The sequence below is a fragment of the Pseudomyrmex gracilis genome, unplaced genomic scaffold (assembly GCF_002006095.1).
Source record: "Pseudomyrmex gracilis isolate BER0280 unplaced genomic scaffold, ASM200609v1 scaffold_0, whole genome shotgun sequence".
NCBI lineage: Eukaryota > Metazoa > Arthropoda > Insecta > Hymenoptera > Formicidae > Pseudomyrmex > Pseudomyrmex gracilis.
This window is the reverse complement of record NW_018020584.1, coordinates 1,881,878-1,888,516: the sequence shown is the minus strand read 5'-3', so window position 1 is coordinate 1,888,516 and position 6,639 is coordinate 1,881,878. Positions and strand designations below refer to the sequence as shown.

Below are 6,639 nucleotides of genomic sequence, written 5' to 3'. Positions count from 1 at the left end.
AATGTAAAGTATTGTGTCAATTATTTAACTTTACTAGTTTGTCAATAAGTGACTCACAACGAATAAGTTGTTTTAACTTACAATTTAGAGTGGACCTCCTGGGACATGCAAAAAATGTTAAAATTAACATTTTTTTTTTTACTGTGTACGAAACCTAAGAAGTTTTCTAATTTTACACATCTGCGTTGTTCGAATGAAAAAAACGGAGAGAAAACAAAAACATGTTTACAGTTTCACATCGAACTTTATTGCTCTGACAACGAAAGTTAAATTGAGTTTGCTTGTTCATAATGTACATTACTTGTTATCTCACTTTTTTGATAAAGTACGAATTGTTCTTACTTAGATCGCGTTGTTAAACGATACTGCACCGATTTAAACGCCTTTGGATGTGAGCGTTAGCCAAGAGATAAAATAAATTGTTTAATCAGAAATATAGAGTTGCAACATTTTATAAAAGATATTTTTTTGTTTTAAATTATTTTTAGCATTTATTTAGTTCAAATTTGAGAGGATATTTAAAAATTGAGAATCAAAGTGGATGATACGTGAAAGAAGGAGATGCTGAATAATATGTTATAGCAACCGAAATTCACTAGGCAACGATATTTCACACAAATGTTTCCTGTGACGTCTGTCCTCTTTGTAAAGCCAATGATCGATGGAATTTCCGCACTCCCGCGGCCACACGAATGAATTCTAACTCGCTCGTATACGCAATTGTCCTTGCAGTTTGCATCTCGCACGGATTGTTTTATTTTTAACCACCGCAAGTTTATGAATACAAAGATCTGTTTTGACCGAAGGTTTTTCGTACTCTGTAGTCTAAAGAAAGATACAATTTAAAATAAAATACAACAGTTTACAAACTTTTATATTTATACATTCGAACTGTCTTTTCTCTTATTTTACGCTCGTTTCAACGTTTTATTCCTTGCATTTTTAATGTTATCCAATTTAATCTCTCCAAAGAAATTTATTTTACTCACATATGTACGTTATCTTCGGCTCGAACGATTTATGTTATTTTAACTTTGATTCATCTCTTAATTTTTAAAGCTAGTTTTGTTGTGACTGTTACTTTTATTTGCAACATATATTAGTGAAATTTATTGAAATTGTGTTTTATTCAATTATAAGTCTTGTGTTGTCTCTGAACCTTTTGCTGTAACGTAACTTCTCTGTGTTTCTCGCTTTGTTTTTATTACTGCCTCGTAATTTAATGATGTTCAATAAAAACAGCGTCAAAAGAAAGACCAAGGTCTAGACCAAATATATGTATACACACATTATTCTTTCGAGAATGTTGATCTTCAAAACCTATGATCTATATTGTCTCGTGCTCAAGTTACAAGACCATTATTATTTTCTATACGTAAATATTATACTGTATTAAAAATTAAAAATTGCAAGTTATAATTAAAATACAAATTAAACTTCAATTTTAAGTCAACTTAATTTGACAATTAAGAGTGTAAAATTAAAATTTTTTCAATTTTTATTTCTCACAATATTTGTAAAAGCGCGAGATAGATTATTAATCGAAAATAAATTGCTTCGCTCTCATTTACAAGAATTATTAATGTTCAAGCTACCGAGTTACACACGAGAGAAGATCCAACTAAAGTAAGAGCCGGATGCTGTTAAATTTTGACGAGACGAACGATTATGCCAGTTTATTCTGCCAACCGACAGACAACGCTTTCACTTTTCTCATAACCTTTCAACACATTTTATTTTTCATCTGTGTGTCAGAAGAAGTTGCATATTAGAGAGATTTGCATATTAAATTTTTAGACTGGATAATATTCTTATTTAAAACCGTCCGTTTAAAACACGCAGAGAGGTATTTATAAAAGTAATTGTTTTTATGTTTCATCAAAATACACACTGTGGGCCGTATTCTCATTTTATTATTATTGATAAATATGCTACTATATTTATATATATAAAAGTTTATGGTGTGTAGTTCACGTTATATTGTAAATAACTGTATGACTTGTTGGTAAATAGTCAGCGTATTTAATTTAGCAATATGAGTTTTCTTATATTAAAGCGTCGCGATATTTTTGCTGAGAGATAAGCAGTTGCATGTTCAAAAATTCATAATATTCAACGCAATAACTTTTTTATATGCAACAAACTGAAAAAGATCAATATTTGCGAATATAATTCCAAAAATAAATATTAAATATTTTTAAGGATTTATGTGTATAAAATATATTAATATTTGTATCCTCATATATGTCATATTGGTGCAACATATATTGCAATAAAATTGATAACATTTATATATATGCATAAAATATATGCATAGTGTATAAAACGCAATCAAAAAGTAAAAATATGAATAAAAAATAAATATTGAGAAATATTGTACTTTTAATTCGAGAGATAAAATAAATCTTTAAAAATATTAATAAAATTTATTTCATAAAATATCTTTTGATGCGATTGCTTTCAATTAATCAATATTGTTTATCGACAAGAAGTACGTATAAATTCAAAATCACCTATAGTCACCTATACTCCAACGTCATCCAAACTGATCCAAGGAGCTTGCTCTTTTTTGCAACGAACAAATTGTTATCAACGTACTGATTGCATTTGTACAATCACTGAAAACTGACACTCCCGTTTTTATCGAAACTAAATTTACGTATTATATAGCCGCAGTCAGCGATATCGAGAGAGAACCGCGATACTACCGGTGTGTGACTGTTTACGTGGACAACTACCGTATAGATAACTCTGTACAACTCTCGAGCATCTACAGTTAATCCAGAAAGGCACCACTTGAATGAAACATCGACACTTTGTGATGAAGAATCTCGGTGTTCACCTGCACGAGAGAGCTTCTCAGGAATTTTGGCGCATTTCTTTCACGTGAAAGAAGTCAGCTGAGATCGCGTTGTTAGCAAACCGCCGGTCCTGAAAGTTACCACGAAGACTCTGTTCGGATATCAAACTCAACGTTGGGACTCACATGGTCTTCGCGGCGCGAAGAAGGGGAAACGGAAACGATTCTACGCCTATTCTCAACGCATTTATATGTACATACACACACACATACAACAATCTGCTTCTCTCTTCGTTGCCCGCTCTATATCTCTCTATCTCCGTGTCGTTCTCTTTTATGATCTCTGGACACAATAAATGAACTGTTCTACGTACACATGTTCGGTCAGGTAGTTGCAGTCATGCGGCAACAGAACAGAGATGTCACAGAACCACGCGAGCAGAATACGTGGCAGAAGAATATACGGAATTTCATAGTTTTTACATCAGATCTGAAGCGTTGGATTTTTTTCTAAAACTACAAATAGTTTCTGTGTGTAAAAACGACAAATTAGTTTTTATTCTTTTTATTATCAGTATTTGCGATGATTTAATTGGAGATAAAGTAATGCTCCGATTGAAGTTAGATTCAATTAAAGAGTGACTTAAAAGTTTCTTAATGAGAAATTTTAAATCATTCTTTAATTGAATTTATGCTTTGCTTTGTCTAAGAGTTTTATTTGTGGATTTTAAACTGAATATTTTATTGATTGGATCGTGCGACTCCCATAGTCTCTCTTGTGGCCAATTTGTCGTTTTAATACCAGGATATAATATTTGATTCTTAAAATTTTTTTTGTTTATTAATTAGCGACGTAATTATGGTGTACGTTTTTAGAAGTACGTAAAAATATAAATAAATATGTAGTTGATGTATATATAATGATTAATAGAAAGAAGACTTAAGCAAAATATCATATTAAATATGCATATAATAAGAAAAAACTATTAAATATCTATTACGGATGCTATTTGATTGTTTTATGTAAAGATGACATCAACCTAAAAGCTTGCTACACATAAGTGTCCCGAAGATTTTCATTAAACAAACTATTATATGAAATGTTCCCAATGTTAACACACACAGTCTGTATATAATATTAGCTCAACATGAGAGACCTTTAAAACCACGATTGTATCGACTTTTAGCTGTTTAAAGAGAAGTGATCAAAAGATAAATAATTTACAACGTATAAACGTACTTTCTAGTAATAACATATTAAAAGTAAAACCACTCTCACGCAAAAATCATTGCGACCATTCAAAGCGCAAAAGTGCACAGAAATGCAAATTCCAAAGAAGAATTCCATGATGGAAACAGCAATATTTTCACATAATCTTGTGTTTTATGTAGATATTATTTTTATTTTTTTTCAAAAAAACGCAATTTTTTATCGAGAGTGTTTGAACACTTTTTTTATTCTTTCTCTCTCTTTTTCTCTTCTTCGAAATATTCAAGCATAAAAAGATAAGAAGGAAATATCGCTGTGGACTTTTAAATGGTTAGTGGTACAAATATAGATGACTGGGCATTACGCGGAAAAAACGACCAAGCCACGCTCTAGTTATCTTTCAATATATGTATATACGAAGAGCGATTGATAACTATCCAAAACGAAAAAAATAACAATTTTTCAAATTAAAATGTAATTATTTTTCAATGTCGCTTTCTATCTCGAAACACGTTGACCAGCACTTTTCGAGAGCACTTATACTATTTTGATGAAACAATTTCTCGAGTTTTTCAAAATAGCCATTTACGGTATCGACGATTTAATTGTTACTCGAAAATTTGCTTCCACACTACAAAGCTATTTTTCAGAAAATCAATGAAAATCGCACTCGAAGCTACATATGGCAGCAATTTGAAACTTCATTCGTAAAGTTTGATCATTGCAACAGTTGAAGCTAATGCGTTGTCAAAAAAATTACCGTAAGCATCTATTTTAATGAGTTGTCACACGATTGCGATTATAAGCCAGCGTTTACTATCTGTTGTTTTGAAGAAAAAAACTTGTCAACAATAAAAAAATTAATATGGTACTACTGACGCTATCTATACGTTGTTTCGAATACTTGTCAATCGTTCTTTGTACACGTGCGCGCATACCAGCTCGAATATATATATTATTTTCCCAGTTGATCTCTCTCTTAGTTTTTCACAGAGCGTGCGCGCGCGCGCGCACGAGAGAGAGCAGTCTTGTGTTCTAAAAACCTAGTCTTTCATATTAGACACGTTAATCAATCTCGTGTAATTACGCCGCATGCTAATCCCACAATTTTCACGTGAAATCTCACGCGCGTGAAACAATCAAGAAAGACTAATTATATACGTTTGTGTATTTGCTTTGAAAAAATACATTACTTTTACTTTTTATTTACATTAAGATAATAGTAAATGGGATAAATGTTAAGAATATACTTACGAATTTTTTATGAATTACGTGCAATGTTTTGTTTCTGTGAATTTTGAATTTAACAAACTTGGTAATCATCTCAAATAGATTTCTCTTCCCTTGTCCGTCACGTAGAAGTTTCTATGTTTGTCAAACAAATGAAGAAACACGCTTTATTTGAAATTTATCGCAAAACCGCAAATTGTGACGTACCAAACTGCAAATTTGTAAAAGTGCGAGATATCGTTGGAACAAATGTGCTCATTTGTCTATAATAAAGACAAACTCGAAAAAAAGAATTTTGCAAAAACACAAGCATAAACTACATTTATTATTCAAAAAAATTTTTTTTAATGTAAGAAAATTAAATTCTAAATGTATAAAATTAATTTAACTTATATCTGTTGATACACTGTTGACATTACGGAATTGCACCGACGTTTTTTCTTATTTAATTACACAGTTTTTATTCACTATGCACAATAAATAAATCGCAAATCTCTGTATTTCCCGAATAACGTTCATTTGATGATTGTGAGTAACAATTCGCTGAGTAAAATTAAGCATCGATTTGTAATTGCGAACAAATTGTCGCGATGTTCCACACACTCGCGATTCGTAAGCGAATAAGCTGATTAATGCTGATTGCAAAAACTTGCAACAATCAGCTAAAATATGTTGCTGCACGATCACAAAACCAACGCAAAATTAATAGAAATCACAAAAGTAAATCCAATATGTCGATACTATCGTGTGTTTGGCGTGAGGTTGGAGCTCGGACTATTGTCACTTTCATCGATCCGAGCAGCGGCTAGGGTACTTACGAGAGAAAGTAAAACGGAACGGATTGTGCAATTATCGTCGCTGTACAATAGCTCCAACAATTACAGCGTAACAAAACGCTGGTACATTGACAGTGCGCGTGTTAGATCTGTGGTACTAATCAAATTATCAACTTTAAGGGATACTGATAATAACATGAGAAAAAGAGACAAGGAAAAAAAACAAAATAAAATGCAGATTCTTATATTAAAAAAGGCATTTGGACCGAAAAGTGCGCGTTTGGAGTTGAATATATCGCACTTATTGTTGTCTCTTTTCCGCGTTGCCGATTGGTTGGTTGGTTGATCGAGTCGAATCGAATCGGTAAGATCGAGAGGGTAAATAATGAAAAGCGATTTTGAGACAGTTCGTCGTATATGTAGAGAAAATTAAAAACGTAACTAAAGTTACGTGACAGAAAAGAGTAGAAAAACAACACGTGAAAATAACGTGACTGTAATTTATATTATATATACCATTAAATAATACATATTATACATATAATTTATTATATATTTATAATATTATACTTTATATTGTATTATATGTATTATATACATACTACAGTAATGTCACTGACCTC

The 6,639-nt window shown here is 31.5% G+C and overlaps 1 protein-coding gene across 3 annotated transcripts in view; it reads right to left on the bottom strand.

The window, feature by feature from the left end:
* The window catches only part of LOC109864261 (neutral ceramidase), a 37,533-nt gene extending 31,953 nt beyond the window's left edge, over positions 1–5,580 (bottom strand). Inside the window, exon 1 of one of the 3 annotated variants that reach the window (XM_020421848.1) lies at positions 5,265–5,580. The gene's annotated coding sequence lies outside the window, so the exon portion shown is untranslated. Of the gene's footprint in view, positions 1–2,513; positions 2,953–5,264 lie in introns of those variants that run through there. The other 2 variants (XM_020445312.1, XM_020421868.1) reach the window with 2 other exon arrangements.
* Between the last annotated feature and the right edge of the window lie 1,059 nt (positions 5,581–6,639).